Below are 18,332 nucleotides of genomic sequence, written 5' to 3' on the forward strand. Positions count from 1 at the left end.
AAAAACATCACATCTTTCTGGGATTTGTCATGTATTATTTTCATCAGACACTCTGTGCAATTTTTGCAATTTAAAGAGCTGCTTTTGTGAGCAGAAGTGCCCAGATTTTGTGTAATCATAGATACAGTTGAGGAAAGCTGAAATCATGGACAACCATAGGTAACTTTCTACCCTCCAAATCTGTTGAATATACAACTCCCAGAATTCACAGCTGACAACTTAGAATCCACAATGTTAGGAAGATATGATTCTAGTTAGACTAGTTTGACCCAACAAAGAAATGCTTACAGTGAGCCACAAAGGACAGTCTAAATATAGATTTTTCTTTGCACATGCCTTTGAATCAATGTTGACTTTTGGTGACTGCCTAGACAAGTCCCTGCAGTCTTTTTGACAAGATTTTTCTGAAGTGGTTTCCTGGGGCTGAGAGTGACTGGCTCAAAGTTACCCAGCTGAAATTGATATGGAGTCTCAAAACTATTGACTCTAACTGTAGAGAGGAAGGACTGGTCATCAACTAAGATAAAAGCTTTCCTCTTCTGTTGAACAAATAAAGATGGCATTTCCTTTCAACCTTCAGAAATCTAGAAAGAACAACTAAGGGTCATTTCTGCCAAAATACATAGGCATGAAAGTATTATGTTGCATTATGATGTTGTGATGGCCACAATTACAGATCTTCAATGAATACAAATAATCAGAACAAAACTTATTTTTCATTTGTTATATACAAATTTGTATTCACAATAGTGCAGTTTTTCTTATTTCTATAAAGGTTCATATACTATTCTTCCTGCTTGAACTGTACCTTAATTTAGTCTTTAGTTGATAGTTCTGTGGTTTCCTTCGCCATATAGGATTTTCCAATCATATGGAATGAATGTTCAATTTGGATCAAAATGTTTTTGGCTGATACCATTAATGGCTTGGTTTTGACAAATCCTCATGGGAGTTGCAGGAATGTCTCCTCAATAATGATCTTCAAAGAGATATGACTGTAAGTTTTTCCTAGAATGGGATGAGTCTGCTTGGACGATTACTCTTCCATGCTAATTATTTTGCTAATATTATGTATCTCTTTCACATAAGAGCTCTTATACCTGATAGACATAGGGATTTGTTTTCTATGTTACCAGAACAAAGAAGTAGTAACACTTTCATGTAAGAACATCTATGTCCTTGTAGGGAAATAAAGGCCACTGTTTGACTAATGTTTGAGAGTACCAATGTCCTTAACTTTCATGAAGATTCAAATCCTTCCTTATTATTAGTCCCAATTGTGCTGAATTAATACTCTTCAAAGCAATTCAACAATATAAAACCCTATTAAAACAACACTATATGCAAATATAAAATTGATATATGAAAACATACATTAACAGTGCCATCCCATATAGCAGTAAAGTGTATAATCTGCCTAAGTAAAAAGTAGTATATTTAAGAGCTTTCTAAATTATGAGTGTGTACCACAGAGCAGGGGAAAATGATGGAGACGGCAAAGTTCAGAGGAAAGGAAGAAGTTCATCAGATTTTCTTAGAGTTAGATGAAATCTGGGTTGTACTTTTCTTCCTATTCTTCTTCTATTTAAAAGCATGGAAATTTTCCTGTCTGATCTAGGGGGGAAATCAAGAAATGCTCTCAAGACATTATATAATTACAACCCCAAGACATTATGTAATTGTACAGAAGAAAGAGGTTTTCCCTACCAGTAACTTATAATAGGAACCACATTTTAAATGGTTAAAAATATAATCTCTTAACACCTTTTATCATCTCACAATAAATTTGTAAGCTTTTATCTTTGAAAGTTTTAGGAATTATTCTTCGTCCTCAGAATCGTCCCTAGTTTTCTATGTTCTTGTAAAAGTAGTGAGGAACTTTGATCCTTATTCTCATGGTACAGTTCTGTAGGTTCACATTGTATATGTGGATCTACAATCAAGTGTAGCTTTTTTCTCCTTAATGGGTTACGCTTTCTGGAAACTGTAATCTAACTGTGGTTCATATGAAGTGATCGTAACAAATACTGATTCTCTCTTAGATAAAAATTATTTATCATAATAATTTTGTTCTGAGGCCTCATTGGGATATTTTTGTTCCCCATATTTTTGCTGATGCCTATATGCTTTTAAAATGTTTAGCAATGGCTTAGAAATTAACTAGACATAAGAAATGAATATTGCAGGTTGTAAAGATTTTGATACTGTTATGGAATGAAATACCATCTGAAGGGCTCATCAGGCTGCTTAGAAATTTGTATCAAAAATGGTAATTTAAATGTTTAATTTCCTAGAAGATTTTTTTCACCTAAAGTTAAGTGAACTCTTTTGATTCTTGACAACTTAAATGTCAACAATTGAATTGTGTAGCATTTATTTATATAAAACACACAATTGCATAATTTGGAGGGGAGGTTTTTTTGTTTGATCTATGTAAGATGTATGCTTTTCTTATTATTTACTCTCTGTGTCTCCGTCCTTGTCTTGTTTTCTTTTTGCATATAGAAAAAAAGAAAAGAAAATAAGCAAGCTATAATTAAACACATTTGTAGGACACCACTTTGGGAAATTTTCTCTGATGATTTGAGTTAAGACTACATCTTGAAACAATTAAAAGACATTTGCCAAAATGATTGTAGGAGGGAATAAAATTGCATAGAAAAACATTTTTCTTCTTTATTCCGGTCAAAAATGTGACTATATCGTATATTTAACCTCTGACAAAATGATAAATAAGACTTTGCTAGATATTCAGGTAGCATAACCTAGAAGTGAAACAGAAGTCTCACAATGATTGCTTAATTTTTTAATTTGATGAATGTCAACAGCAGAGGAGACACCATTCAACTATTTTCTAACTTTTATTTTTTTATTCTAGAATTAAGAAATGGCAGACAACATTCCTGTATTTAATGCTCCAGATGCATTCTCTTTCCATATATCAATAGCCAGGAGTCAATAAGGGTCAGTGGTTCAAAACAGGGCAGCTCTACTGAAACTTACCTCCAGTGTCAGGAATGGCATCCCATTGTTTGGAGATAAAAACAATAATTGCTTTGGTTACAATGAGACCTTTGAGTTTGCTTCCTTTGGACAGGGATAATTAATTAAAATTTACTGCCTGTTCCCAAACCTTTCATGCTTTAGTGGGCTTCCTGTGAATGAAAATACTTGGAAATTAATACAGAACACCTGAAGGGTAAGGATGGGTTATGATCAATTTCTAGGCATTGAAAGATTTCTGTTATACTATAATGACAAAAGGGCAAAGCCAGAAAACACAATAAAAAAGCTTACAACCAACATCCTAGATTTGGAAATTAATGGGACTAATTTTGATCACATAATCTCTCCCAGGGCATGGAGAGTATTCAGCCTTGTACAACATGGGCACCTGCTGTGCAGTTAGGTAAACATTATTTGCTAGGGAAATCAGGAAAGAAAGCAGACAAAGTTCAGTGGAGCTACCTGGAATTAAATGGAGCAGAATGGCACCCTGCCATCTGAGCGATCTTTTAAAGGAATGCAAATAATGCAGAAAGGATGCTCATCCTTCATTCTTAGTCTCTAATTAAGTTTTAATTTAATGAAACACTTGTACCAAAGCAGACCTTGGAGAGACATTCTAATATTAAAGCTGGCTTTTATTTTTAAAAGAAGCCTTTAAATGGTTTTGTATAGTGGTAAATCAACTTTGTAAGTGGATCCTATCCAGCAGGGATTCTCTTTTCAAATGGGATAAAAAGGAAGGTTATTGTTGGAGACACAGCATAAAAGAATAAATATAATGCAACATTCTAAACTTAAGCATGTCATCCAGTGAATCACATTTAAATATAATCTGGGAGACATATCAAATTTGGGAGAAACACATTTAGGCTATGGTAATGTATTGTCAACACTAAAGACAAAATATATATTTGGAGAAGTTAAACTGCAAAATAGCCAAGTGTGATACTGGACTATAACTGTAATATAGTATGATGTGGCCTCATATTGTAAATTGCCTGTGCAGGCATACCAAATTTTAGCAACACAACAACAACACTTATAATTCTTACAATTGCTTTCTGCCATGTTATTGAGCATTTTTTTTTGGAGAGGACATAGCAGAATGATGAAAAAAAATGGTTTGTGAAAATTGCTCTCTTTATGTCTCCAACAGAAGAACCAAGGAAAGAAGATCTTCCAGATGTGCTATAGAATGGACAAGCTTCTTAATTCCATCATCAGCATGGGCAATATTCCCTGATCAATTGTTAACATTTTTCTTCAGTTTTCTGAAAAGCAGACATCTAAGCTTCCATGTGCTTAGCACAATTACTGAATCAATGCCAAATCATGTGGCACTATATGTTAACAATGGAAATGTTTTCTCTGCATTTAAGATCATATCATTTTGGAAGCATGATCATAGCCCAGTATTGCAAAGGAGGAAGTAGTGGAATTCTTAAATTCAATTATTTTTGTAATATCCTGTCATGAAAGTAGCATGGGAAGGGAGTTCAGGTGGATCCATGCTACTCCAAAAGAAACACTACTTAGTGAAAAGCCAGAAACTAAGGACTCAAAACTCATGTAGTGGTTAAAGATTTATGGCAGGAATTGGAAACCAATTTCAAATCTCCATTTCGCTTTAAGCTTGTTGAGTAACTTTGCTCTTAGCCAAACGTACACAGCAATTTTTGTTGTGTTGATGAAATCATCAAGAAACATATAAAATAAAGGCAGAATACAAATTCAAAAACAAGTGATAGCAATAAATAATAATAATAATAGGAGGAGGAGGAGGAGGAGGAGGAAGAGAAGAAGAAGAAACAAGGTAAACACCAGATTGTTTGCATAGATGGACCATGAAAATTTAACCTTTCAGATTTTAGGATCATTGTTTACAAGTTAATTACTTCATCCATGTATATAATGGCATACATATAATGAGATGGATTCTTTTTATAGTGAATCATTTCCCAAAGTAGTTATATTAGCAGTGTATCTTGATGGAAAGTTTTGGAACTGCTACCCAGCCTACATTGCTCTTTGTAAATGACATGAGCTTTTATTCAAATTATGGCAAAACACTCTTTTGCTATAACTAATCTATATCAACAAAGTTCAAGTTGTTCAAGGCCAAACCAGTAAGACAGGAAATGACAACCAAAACAATGTTGTTTATGAGGCTGATACCAATATGGTTTTCATTCTCTTTCTCCCAGAGAGACAACTATCCTATAGAAGCATTGACCCCAAATATACTGTATACAAGCCAATGTCAATTCATTGTATATTGCTCACATATTTATTATGGAGAATTGGGATATTTTGGAAAATTTTGATGGTAGTGAAAAAAAGACCCATATTTCAGCCAAAAATGGAGAGATCTTTTCAGTTCAAAGTCAAGTCTGTAGCAGGAGGATGAAAATTTTCCTCTCAAAATGTGGATATATCTTGGCTATATCTCAATGAAAATAAAAGTCCAAATAGAACATTTGAAGGGTCATTGAACTGAGCTGATTCAGATGCCATCTCAGTCACAAACTAAATGGCCTGAGGCAAGCCACTGTCTTACAGTTCACGCTGCCTGTCAATATGGGGATAATAATTTGCCAACACTGCAAGGACTTAGATATGTGAAACAATCCATTTAAACACATCAATTGTGTTATAATGGGAAACCTGTGGCCATCTGGTGACATTGTTTGACCTCACAGAGGATCAAGCAAGATCTTTTAACTAAAGAACATTCTGAAACTATGCATCTCAGAATAAATATGAACTTCAAAAATAACAGCCGCACCACTCTCAGCAAAAGGCTTTGGATTTCACCGAGAAACAACAGAGTGAAAGCAATGTCAATCGGCAATAGGAAATGGCAATGAAGGAGAAAGCGACAATCATTAGAGAAATAGCATTCAGTAGGGACATAGCCTTTAAAACAATAAACAGTGTTGAGGGAATAGATGAAAACATGAAAAATGGTCACAAAACCCTCAGTAGGGATGAAACATTCAGTGGGAAATTGCAATGAAGGGGAAAGTGGTGATTCTTGAAGAAACACTTCTCAGTGGGAAATAGTGTTTAAGGTGTATTGAAAAGAGAACAATGAACAATCCTATGGGCTTGTGATGAAACAGCGTGCTCACTGCCTCATCACAAGGGACAGTTTTTAGGAAACAGCTTTTAGGGGGCCAATATGTGATCAGTAAAAGAGGGGAAATTAGTAAGTTTTTTGGATAAGCAGGAATGGGAGGTTGAGTTATTAGCAGTTTGAATCTGGTGTTCAAAAATTCAGCAGGAGGGCGAGCGAAGGGGAGGAAGAACAGAAAATTTTGCCTATCTGTAACAGATAGATTGGGATGGAAGGAAAAAACCCCAAAGAAGTCAAGAAAATGGGTACTGGAAATTAACCCATGTACTAATACAAATAGTAAATAGTACAAATTCACTCCTTCCTTCCTTCCTTCCTTCCTTCCTTCCTTCCTTCCTTCCTTCCTTCCTTCCTTCCTTCCTTCCTTCCTTCCTCCCTCCCTCCCTCCCTCCCTCCCTCCCTCTTTCTTTCTTTCTTTCTTTCTTTCTTTCTTTCTTTCTTTCTTTCTTTCTTTCTTTCTTTCTTTCTCTCTTCAACCTGTATACCCACCTCACAATTGCAGCTCTCTTAGGTAAATAGAAGATTTTAAAAAATCAACAAGAAAACAAATACTTAAAATTAATCATAACATAATAGCACCCAAGACAAATTTTGTTCAACCCATACAAGTCCATTGCATTGGTAGACTCAGCCTATGCATGCATTAGGAAGTCCAATTTCTAAGACTTACTCCTAAGTAGCTTTCAATACTGGAATTACAGTATCATTAACCTTTAGAAGGGTTAACCAGTGTAAAGGGAAATAACCAGTGGTGGGATTCAGCCAGTTCGCACTATTTCGGGAGAACCGGTTGTTAACTTTCTGAGCAGTTTTGGCAAACTGGTCGTTGGAAGAAATCATTAGGGCAGTTGTTAAAATATTTGAATCCTACCACTGGAAATAACTAGAATTTTTAAAATTTCATTATCTAGTTGCAATATTTGTCCAATTTTATGTAAGTATGGACCATTAAATACTTATTGGAAAAATGTAGGAACAAAACTCTTTCCATATATTTGCATGTTTAAGAACATGGGAATTGACATTTTTATGAGGTTATTATAGTTGTATTTGTGCACATATTCCCATTCCTTCTATTTGTAAATAATTTTTTAAACCAAAATTACTGATTTACTCACTACTAAAATTATTTTGAGCATTCTGTGTCATAATCACAATTTTTAACACAAACTCACGGATCAAAAACATAAAAATCGCTGAGTTCTAAGGAGTTAGATCTCCAGCCCAGTACAAAGTCCAGTGTTTAGCTATTGATATGAAATGTCCTGTTCACATTTTTCTTTTGGGGTTGCTTTATCAAGATATTCTTCTGAGCCCTACAGAAACAGAGTCAAAGCCAGTAAGTAGATTTGTTAGATATACATCATTTTTAGTTTTCAACAATGATGCTACTTGTATTATTGCTTGCATGCTTCACTGAATCACTCTGCACTCTCTCAGGGCTTGTAAGGTGGTAGAATCTAAGGCAGCAGGCAAATACTTGTGAACTGATTCTTGTCCCCTGCAGAAAGATGGGAATGAAGTGGTAGGTAGCTTTTAGCCCATGAATGTAGGTGTGTGTGTGTGTTGGGGGAAATGCAGCAAACCATCTACTTGTTGACATTTCTTGTGCAGGTTTGCATGGGGTAAATCTGGTTTTACCCCAGGCATTCTGGTCAGGATGTTGATATGACTATCATTTAAGATGGTAGGAAGCAATTTGACAGTCTGATGATAAATCTATTTTTTAAAATTATATTAGATGTTGTTTTTGCTAATTGTCTTAATCACTTCTTAGCTGTTCAGAATCACTCTGACAAATGGATATTTGTGCAAAGAATCAATACATAAATACACATATCTAAAATGGGGACAAAATAACTGTGATCTGGATTAGAAAAATGCAGATGAATTTCATAGCCACATCATCTTCCCATTTCTTTTACTGGTTCCCAAAATACTTTTCTTTTTATTCTCTATAAGCCTCAAATCATCTTATTTTCCTAGTGAATGTTTCCATTTACATACTGTAATAAGTTTTTATTTAAAACCACATGAGGCACACATACATTCTTTGATGAATTCAAATTAAAAAATGAAGTGTGAAGGTAATGATTTATAAGGGTGGTAGGTTACCAAGAAAAACACTCATATTTCTTATGCATACTTCCTACTCTCTTTCTTTAATTTAAAAGCCAACACATAATGCAATGTATTAATCATCTTAAAAGATTTGTTGTTGCTAAACATTATATACCTGCAAGTAAATTGATTTTGCATTCTCCATGCTACTCCATAGTGAGTGCTTCTGCCTACTGCTGAGGAAGTTCTATTTGAAAAGGAGGCTCCTTCCTTCCTTCCTTCCTTCCTTCCTTCCTTCCTTCCTTCCTTCCTTCCTTCCTTCCTTCCTTCCCTTCTTTCCCTTCCTTCCTTGTCATCACACATCCTTTCAGCTCTGTTTCCCTTTTTTGTCCAGTGACTGTTCACTCCCATGTGGACAATAAAAATATCTTGAGATTCATCAGTGTCTCAGGGAAGAGAAGACTGAATTTGCTGTTTGAAATGAAAAGCTTGTTATGTCACTTTCACATCTGAAATACATGAAATTCGAAAATGCCCTGCTGAGCTGGAAAGGTGTTTGAAATATTAAAACGTCCTTGTGAAGAATCTAAAATTGGCAGATAGAACAGAAAGGTGTCAATGTGCTTTTTTATTTTTTAATGAAGTACGTGTACAGTTATAGTCCATTTGAATCACTGTGGGAAATTTACTTTATTCAATATTTGCATTATTTGAAGAAAGGTGGGATCCTATAACTTACCTGGATTCTATTGAATTCAGTGGGATTTGTTTTTCAGTAGACAGGCATATCTTTTAACTAGAAATTTCTTGTGAATATTTGCCCAAAGATCATGCATTTTTAGGTTTACCAACAGGGTACATTTTGTACAATAATTGCATACCTGAAACATTTGATAGGATGATATTCTTTATCCCGTTTCCCAACAATCTGAAGCATCTATTTATTTATTTATTTATTTATTTATTTATTTATTTATTTGATTTGATTTGATTTGATTTGTATACCGCCCTTCTCCCGGAAGGGACTCAGGGCGGTGAACAGCCAAAATTAAAAAACATACAAATGCAAAAGTTAAGATAATTAAAAGAATTATCTAACATAGTTATACTGGTTTATAGGGAAATATAGCAAAAACATGTTGAAATAAGCTTTGAGAGTTTAGTTGCCAAATTAGAAGATTTTTCTTTTGAGCTACTGATCAAGCTAATATAGGCTGTGAGAGCCCAGCCACTACTGACTGAATGAAATATTTCACTCTTTCTTGGTATGCATCTGAGACCAGAACATAAACAACCTTAAGAAAAACTTACATATACTGTAGATTCTGATCACGAAGTTACTTTCTCAAGTTCAAGTGTGCCCTTAAGGACAAGGCATTATTGTCTCACATCATATCAGAATATTTGTTTTTCTGATATGATTAGGATTGTTTGTTTTACCTGCCAGGTTGTCTATTTCCTCAGTCCCTGGGTGATGAACTACTGTATGCATAAACATAGGATTTGATTTTAAGCTTCTAACATCCTGAAAAGAAGGCCTTTGAAGCTGAACAGTGTTATTAAAAATGATATTCAGGTACACTGAAAGGTTCCCGCAACAATGTTACATTGCTTCTTGAGCCTTAAGTCACATTTAGTCTTAAACATTTACGAACTGAAAGTTTAGTGATATGAATGTGTGGGACAGATTTGTTATCCCTATCTCCACAAAATGAAGTGCTTTATACAACAGAAATTAGATTCAAAGCAAGTAATAACTTAAACATTCTATAAAATCCTGTAAAAGTGTCAACAGCAATCATATCAGAAAATAAAATAACCGAGTGACAAGTATATCTTTAGCAGCTGGAAAAACTGAAATATTGAAAATGCCAGATGTACACCCATTGGGAAAAAGTTGTAAAATAAAAGTATCATAATTAATGTGGCTCATGTTTATTCCCTAGATATTTCGTATGGGCAGTATCATCATCAGGGCCCTCTGTAAATTTCAGATGCAAAGCTGATTTTGATAAAGAGAATTTGGCAACAGTTTGGCTCACAGATTATGTATGGCCTTCTAAGTCAACAAAAATGTCTTGAAGGAGACTGATTTGGAAAAGCTGACACAGTTAAGCTAATCGGATACAAACAGATAGCCAATGTGTAAAACCTGTACAAATTTGAATTATACACAATCAGATTTCTTCTGATGCATTGTTATTAATTTATGGACTAATGACTCAACTTAATATATTTATTTATTCTAGGTCTTCATTTACACTAGTGTTAGAGGTGATTAGGTCTCTCACATTAAATCTGTTCCAAGCTTCTGTAACTAGCTCACCTGAAACACATTTAAATCTAATCTTCTTTCATTTGTATTAGCAGACAGTTGTTCAATTCATTGTTTCATTTCCACAATTGTTTTCTATATGATCTTCTTGCTGAGAATTTCCTTCCATGCAGGCTCATTAGAAAGAAAGCAACATATTTCATTTGTATTTATCCTAAATTCAAAAATGGTGATTATGTCTGTCCATTTTCTCTTCAGCTTGAGAAACAAATTCTGCTGATCATTGGTTGGAAACTTACGCACTGTATGAATAATGAAAGAGAAGATTTTTCTGGGAATGCAAAAGGAATAAAAACTCATACACAATATGTTCTTATACAAAAATTGACAATTGTGAGATAAACTTCAAATGTCAGTCAGGAAAATGTATAAAACTATATGTAAATGTATTAACATGGGAAAACATCTGCATTTTTTAAATTGTTCAATTACAACACTCTCTAGGGCAACCATGTGTTTGTCTCAAGTGATGTTGTGCCCAATACACATACTGTAGGTTGGCAGTCTTTAGACCTTGCCTTTGTTTCAGAACAGATACTATCAGTGACTTTGCTGCAATCCTTTGTTTCTTTGTCTGTCTCTTTTCCTATGTCATCCACCTTCCCAGCATGACCAACTTCCTGTCCTCCCTCTGCAGTTATTCCACTCTTCCCTTTACAGCGACCTTCCCAACATGGCTGACTTCCTGTCCATTCTCCACCGATGTCCCCATTTTCCTATTTCAGCCATCAAGTACCAAACAAACAATGAGTACAGGGACAAGAAAATGCATCAAGTACCAAATTTGACAAGTTTTGAAGCAGTTGAATATTGAGGTACCATTGTACACCAGTGATTCAGGCCTACATTAGTTATCAATAGGCTTCTGGGTGCACTTTAAATATATGGATGCTGTTCTGTGAAGCCGTATATGGCATGGCACTCATTTATCTGTAGGACTACATTCTTTAGAACAGAATAACAGAACAGAATATTAGAGTTGGAACAGACCTTGGAGGCAGAAAACCCGATACCATTTTAGAGAAATGGTCTCTTCTTTAAAACTTTCAGTGTTGGAGCACCCACAACTTCTGGAGGCAAGGCCTTCCACTGATTAATTATTCTAGCTGTCAGGAAATTTCTCCTTAGTTCTACGTTGGTTCTCTCCTTGATTAGGGTCTATCTATTGTTTCTATCCATTGTTTCTTGTCCTACCTTCAGGTGCTTTGGAGAATAGCTTGACTCCCTCTTCTTTGTAGCAGCCCCCTATATATTGCAACACTGCTATCATGTCACCCCTAGTCCTTCTTTTCATTAAACTAGACATATCCAATTCCAGCAATTATTCTTCATATGTTTTAGCCTCCAGCCCCCTAATTATCTTTGTTGGTCTTCTCTGAATACTTTCTAGAGTCTCAACATCTTTTTTATATCATGGACACCAAAACTTAAATTGAAATTCACTCTACCAAGTCAATCTACCTGCAAAAAAAAAAAATGCTACTAATGTCTCACTTTAGGAGTTATGGAAGGCCAAGGCTTGTTGGTACTGCATTTTGGTGGCTGTGTCAATCATGTGAAACAGTCCCAGAGTGGATTATGGTAGACTCCTACTTTGCTTGTAACAGGTCTTCCAGAGAATAATTGGGCTGTAATTCCATCATGTCTGAGTTACAGCATAGCCTTTTGGTCTATGTTTTTAATTGATTGATGGGCCTTTTATTTGTGCATTTATTATTCTTATTGAATAGAGTTTATTATGCATTTTATTTTGAGACATCTTTGGAATTTAGCAGTTGTAAAAATTATGAGCAAACAAACAAGGGTTTTGCTTCCTATAAAATAAAAGATTAATTTAAATCCATACAAATAGATCCATACTGTATAAATAGATTTATATTTTACTGTTTATAAAAGGAATTCAAAATATGTTTCACATCGAGATATCATGAGCTTCAATGAATAAAAATAATATTTTGAGAATTATTGCAAATGTGATAAACTTTGTATATTATCTGATAAGAAGTTAATAAGCAACCAAACATTGAAAAATATGGTTGTGTTTAAAATTTCTTCCCATTTCTATCTATGGCTATGGATCTTCGCTTTTGTGTTTTACAACCATTGTGTTAATTATGTGCAACTAAGAAATTCTGCCTGACATCTTTAACATTTCCAGTTCAAAGCACTTTAAAGTCTGGTGTTTAGGCTGCAGAAGGATAACATCTATAATAAAAGAGAATCAACTTGTACAGTGGTGTTCCAAGTAGTTATTTTATAGTTTGAAAGCAGTGCTAACTTTTCTATTAAGCAACTGTTATGTGACTAGACTGAAATGAATTTCTCTTTTTCCGCCACTAATACTCTTTAATCTCTCCATTTTAAAAATGTCTCGTCTGTGGGATTAGACACCCAGGGTGCCTCCATTCTTGGGATGGAATTTTGCTTGTAAGAACAAACAACTTTGTGATGGGATGGGTGTGGGGCAGAGGAACAGAAATTTTCATATAATACCATTCTGGAGGAGGGAGGAATCACAAACAGGAGATGGTCTGAAGAGAACAGAGAGGAAAAGTTGTCAATAATGGGAGTGAAAGGGAAGTGCACAGTTCTAATCTTGTTCTCACAAGTTGAAAAGATTGCTGTCATTAACAGCAAAAGGTTAAAGAAGGGATAAGGCGACACCCATTCCAGGTGTGCTCCCCCCCCCAGTTAATTGATAGTTGAATGTATGTGTTTGTGTTTCCTATAAACTTAGTTTTTAAAAAGTTTTGTCATATGCATTTTTGGTCACAGCAGGAGAGCAAAACCCTTCTTATTAAACCACTGCACTACTTGCTAATCCCCAAAACCATGTTTCAGGGAGATGATAATGGAAGCGCATCCTACAATTGGCTTCCCTTTCATTGGTGAAAAGGAAATTAGAGTTCCCAGTGAGTGAATTGTCGGAATTGTGCACTTTTGTGGCACTTATTTTGTTCATATTAGATAATAAGAAAGCAACGAGTTTCCTTTCAAAAAAAGTCTTTGCTGTTGTCAAGAATAATTTTATAATTATTGGCAAAATTGTTATTCCATCTCTTGAAGCAGATAAGATAGAAACTGGCTGCCAGTAAGACTTAAACTTATCATTCTCCAAATATGGAGTAGCATTTTCCATAATAACTAGGAAATATGTGAGATTACGACAATAATGTAAATAGTACAATAATGAATATCTAGGAAGAGACTTGAGAGGAATTAATATCCTTTAGTTTTAGAATCTAAATGTTTGTTTCACTACTCCTAATTTACTTGCGAAGCATACACAAACAAAGCAAAGCAAAATCATTTTAATGTATAATGTATGTTCTGAAAAGGAAAAGGCTATTTTCATATTTAACTTATGATGAGTGGTATTTTTGATCCTCTATAGCAGGGGTCTCCAACCTTGGCAACGTTAAGCCTGAAGGACTTCAGGATTAAAGTTGCCAAGGTTGGAGAATCCTGCTGTATAGCAGGTTGCTATGCCAGACATTTAATAATGTTTATCATCATTTATCATTGTTATTTATTGTATTTATTTATTATAATTACTTTGGGATTGAGGTTAATGAACTAGGTCTGAGATCATGAGATCTGGTTCTGTCTTGGGGTGAAAGCCATCTTGGATGACCTTGGGTCACTTACTTTCTCTCAGCCCTAGGAAAGAGACAATGGCTAATCACTTCTAAAAAAAATTGCCAAGAAAACTGCAGGGACTTGTTCAGGAAATCAACCCAGCAAATTGACACAATTGACTGAAAGAAAAAAAAAATCATAATAAATTTTTTAAAAATGTTACCAACTGACAAGAATCACATATTTTGATATCAATTGCCTAGTCCCACTGATGTCAAAACTGAGTAAGTCAAAATGATGTAAGTGGTACAAATTTAAAGCCGATTTAAACAGAATCTTGATGGAGCCTGGGACTTGTACTGTCTCGCTGAAATCTATTCCAGATGCTTTTTAATGGAGGTCTGGCAGTCTTTCAAAAATGTATTAAACACCTGTTTTTTAAGGGGCCAATATAAGCTCTGCAAGTGATATGGAAAATATGGCTAGACATTATGCGGGCACATGCATAAACTGAAGTCAAGTGTCTTTATTGCAACCCAAGAGAGAATAGCCATGGAAAGCTCCATAACTAAAGAGCAGGATATGTGCCTATATTGGTCTTCTGAGATCTTCGCAGATCTTCTGAGTGTGTCAGTAACCACATTAGGAGCCTTCATGGCTCAGCAACAAAGACTAAAGTGCTGTTAAGTAGCACTTAGCTGCCAGCTGCCTGCAATTACTGCAAGTTCAAATCTCACAGGCTCAAGGTTGACTCAGCCTTCCATCCTTCCAAGGTAGGTAAAATGAGAACCCGGATTGTGGGGGCAATAAGCTGACTTTGTATAAAAAGAACACCGCTTGGGGGGAGCGAAAGCCCTACTAAGCAGGTATATACAAAAGTATGAAGGCTATTGCTTAACGCATTGTAAGCCGCCCTGAGTCTCCGGAGAAGGGCGGCATATAAATCGAACCAATAAATAAATAATAAATAAATTATTGTGGAATATGTTACCTCAGGTCCATGGCCAAAATTTTGTCAGAAGAAGAGGAAGAAAATTAGTTCACTCCATTAGATGTTGCATATAAGACATGCTGCCGGTACGTTTGGCTAGGGGCCTACAGTACATCTGATGGGTCCAAGGAGATGTGCCTTCTCTGCTATGATACCTACCCTATGGAACTTATTTTCTCTTGAAATTAGATTGTTTTTTGTAAGGTCCCAACACCTGGTTATGCTGCTAGGCCTGGGGTAGTATGGGGGCTGGATATCTGTCTCCAAGGCTCCATTGTTAAAGGAGCTACCTTATCCTACCTTTGCCCAGGATTAGTATTTTTGTTTTATGGTATTTATTCCTGGGACTTTTAAATTTTTATTTGTTTTATATTGACTTTTTTATTTATTGTTGTGTGTCATATTATTGTTTTTGTGTGTTGTGTGTCATCTAGATGGAGAAGGTGATCAATTAATAAATCAATTGATAAATAGCTAAAGATGATCTCAATCTAAGTCTATCCTATGACCAGAGGATAAAAGACAATGTCATGAGTATATTACAGTGAAAAAACCCCAGTATTGTGGCATGCTCCTGGAAAGTGGATATGTCAAAGAATATTCCTATTAGTAGCTGCAGTTTGGTGCCCTTCATAATAGTTTGTGAAATAAAGCTGGTAAGCGAACACAATCACATCACACGTGTCAGAGGCACTGAGATATTTCTGAAGTAAAGAATTAGCTAGTGACATCACCTTTGGCTGGGAGAAGCCCAGTTCTCAGCAGGAGCTGGAGTGAAGGATGGGAGCTCACCCTGCCCTAGAGCAGCAATCGGGTCTCGAATGCAAGTTTGCTGCTTGTCAACCCAGCATCCCAACCATGCAAGCCAGTGTGCTCCTTAGCAAAGACAATGGTAATTAGCAACAGAAGAAACAGATTAACTTTTGAACAGTCAAAGATAGTAGAAGAAAGAACAAAATATATTTCCCAGTGTATCAAATGTTTTCATTTATATCCTTATCCATATCCATCCACATACACATTTACCAATATAAATAGACATAGAAAACTTCTGTGCATTTGGAAAACACTGAGATAATGACTAATGATTGCTATTGCATCAGTAAAGGAGATTCTTTGACATATATTTTGAAATTAATTAAGAAATGCTGAAACAGAATTTTGGACTTATCGTATACCTAATTCTCTATTCTTCTGAAATATACTTTTTTTTTTAGATAAACAAAACTTCCATTTCTGAAACATCATTTGTAAGTGAGCCACATTGTTAGAGAATTACATTTTAATAATATAGATATACTTTATCTGCTTTATACAATGAATAAGTTATATTTTATCCAGAGTAAATTTACCTTCAAGCCTCCGATCGATTGTCAACATACTGCAAGCATTTATTTTAGGTGGAAAAAATGCTTTGATTAATATTACATTTTCTTGTATAGATTAAAGGTATTTCTTTAGCATAGTTTGGAAGCCTGCAGGTATATGGACACAATTTGCATAATCTTCTCAATTTTGATGTATCTAATAGACAATCTAATAGACAAAAACCTTTACAGTATATAGATTGCTTGTACTGAATGTTACATTATATTTGTGTTGGAAGAATGAGGTAATCTTGCTCTTGTTTAGTAAGAGCAAGTTTAGGATTTAAAGCCAATAAAAGAATGGAGTCAGTATATCATTCCTATCAATTTATTTATCCTGAAGAAAAGGCCACCAAAGCTGCTTTCATGCCCCAGCATTAAGAAAGGTTTCACTTTCAAATTAAAGAAAGCTTTCCTTTTTTTCCTTCTAAATGATTTTGGGTTATTTTGGAAAGACCTGCCCAACATATCTTTTGGGTATAATAACTCCAAGGAATCCAAATGATCAAAGTCTGGCTGAACAGAAAATTGAATCTATCTAATTGACACTGTGTTGAATTCAAATCCAACCCAATCTAATGATTGCTTTGAATTCCTACTAGATTCAACACATGGGAAATTACTATTCTAAACCTGGATTCACTTTATCCTGTATTGTAGTTTATTCTCTAACCTTACTGTGGACCAGAGGTGGAATTCAGCAGGTTTTGACCAGTTCTGAAGAACCGGTAGCGGAAATTTTGAGTAGTTCGGAGAACCAGTAAATACCACCTCTGACTGGTCCCGCCCCCATCTATTCTCTGCCTCCCGAGTCCCAGCTGATAGGGAGGAAATGGGAATTTTGCAATAACCTTCCCCTGGAGTGGGGTGGGAATGGATATTTTATAGTATTCTTTTCCCAGCCATGCCCACCAGCGATGCTGACCAAGCCATGCCACGCCCACAGAACCAGTAGTAAAAAAATTTGAATCCCACCACTGCTGTGGCTTAACACAAATAACTTCTGACTGTTTCTTTGTCATGTTAAGGTTCTTGGTCTGATATTCTATAGGCAGAACTTGTAAAAAGCTGACCACAAGTGACCTCAGCTACAGTAAGAGGGAGAAATGACTGATTTGAAATTTCCCCCATCATTATATATATATTTAAAAAATATAGGATTGTGTCTGAAATTACTGAAGTGGGGAGATCATATAATATCATAGTAGTTTTCTGTTGTAATCCATTTGAGATTTCGAGAAATTATCTACTGATTTTAAGAATTGTTATTTATCAGCCAATTAAAACTGATACCTCTCATTCAGTTCACTACGATACTTAATTACTTAATAACAAATTTAGGTGCAGATTCTTTTAAATATCAAAGTTGCCTTCCAAATGTATAAGCATTTTAAACTACTTTTCACTGTTGTAGGAATTAGAAAAATAGGAATTAATGCCTTCCCTTACCTTCTTCCTGAATTGGCAATCAGAGCTGACTTTCAAAACCCCCTTATTAAAAACTCTGATATGTCGTTAGACAATTATGTCACTATTGCAGAAGAAACTTTAGAAATATTTGACCAAGTCTTGCATAAAGGTTCTTTTGCTGAAAAAAATATACATAAGTTCATAACAGTTCACTGGGAAGTAAATTCAAAGCCATGCTACCCCAGCTGAATGTGGGTGTCTATATTAGTGCTTATGGCACTGTTAGTCATTACAGTATAGCAGATTTTTTTTTGTTCATTTGAATTTGCTGTATGGATTGCTAATTAAGTAATTTGCTTAAAGGAAAGGTGATCCAAGGACATTTTGAGGACCAATTTATTCCTATGGGTGTTTCCTCTTAATTAAACTACCATAGGATTCTGT

Source organism: Pantherophis guttatus, chromosome 6 (assembly GCF_059756535.1).
Source record: "Pantherophis guttatus breed Tessera chromosome 6, ASM5975653v1, whole genome shotgun sequence".
Taxonomy (NCBI): Eukaryota; Metazoa; Chordata; class Lepidosauria; order Squamata; family Colubridae; genus Pantherophis; species Pantherophis guttatus.